The sequence below is a fragment of the Mandrillus leucophaeus genome, unplaced genomic scaffold (genome assembly GCF_000951045.1).
Source record: "Mandrillus leucophaeus isolate KB7577 unplaced genomic scaffold, Mleu.le_1.0 Scaffold1649, whole genome shotgun sequence".
Lineage (NCBI taxonomy): Eukaryota > Metazoa > Chordata > Mammalia > Primates > Cercopithecidae > Mandrillus > Mandrillus leucophaeus.
In genome coordinates, this window is record NW_012101642.1 from 201,055 (window position 1) to 202,020 (window position 966).

A 966-nucleotide genomic window follows, 5' to 3' on the forward strand; every position below is an offset into this window, starting at 1 on the left:
TGTCTTTGTTCTCATTGGTTTCAAAGAACTTATTTATTTCTGCCTTCATTTTGTTATTTACCCAGTAGTCATTCAGGAGCAGGTTGTTCAGTTTCTATGTAGTTGTGTGGTTTTCAGTGAGTTTCTTAATCCTGAGTTCTAATTTGATGGCACTGTGGTCTGAGAAAATGTTTGCTATGATTTCTGTTGTTTTCCATTTGTGAGGAGTGTTTTACTTCCAGTTATGTCGCTAATTTTAGAATAAGTGCAATGTGGTGCTAAGAAGAATGTATATTCTGTTGATTTGGGGTGGAGAGTTCCGTAGATGATGCCTATTAGGTCTGCTTGGTCCAGAACTGAGTTCAAGTCCTTAATATCCTTATTGATTTTCCATCTCGTTGATCTGTCTAATATTGACAGTGGGGTGTTAAAATCTCCCACTATTATTGCGTGGGAGTCTATGTCTTTTTGTAGGTCTCTAAGAACTTGCTTTATGAATCTGGGTGCTCCTATATTGGGTGCACATATATTTAAGATAGTTAGCTTTTCTAGTTGCATTTATCCCTTTACCATTATTTAATGCCCTTCTTTGTCTTTTTTTATCTTTGTTGCTTTAAAGTCTGTTTTATCAGAGACTAGGATTGCAACCCCTGCTTCTGTTTTGCTTTCCATTTGCTTGGTAGATGTTTCTCCATCCCTTTATTTTGAGCCTATGTGTGTCTTTGCACATGAGATGGGTCTTCTGAATACAGCACAGCAATGGGTCTTGACTCTTTATCCAATTTGCAGTGTGTGTCTCTTAATTGGGGCATTTAGCTCATTTACATTTAAGGTTAATATTGTTATGTGTGAATTTGATTCTGTCATTATGATGCCAGCTGGTTATTTTGCCCATTAGTTGATGCAGTTTCTTCATAGTGTCATTGGTCTTTATATTTTAGTGTGTTTTTGCAGTGGCTGGTACCAGTTTTTCCTTTCCATATTTAG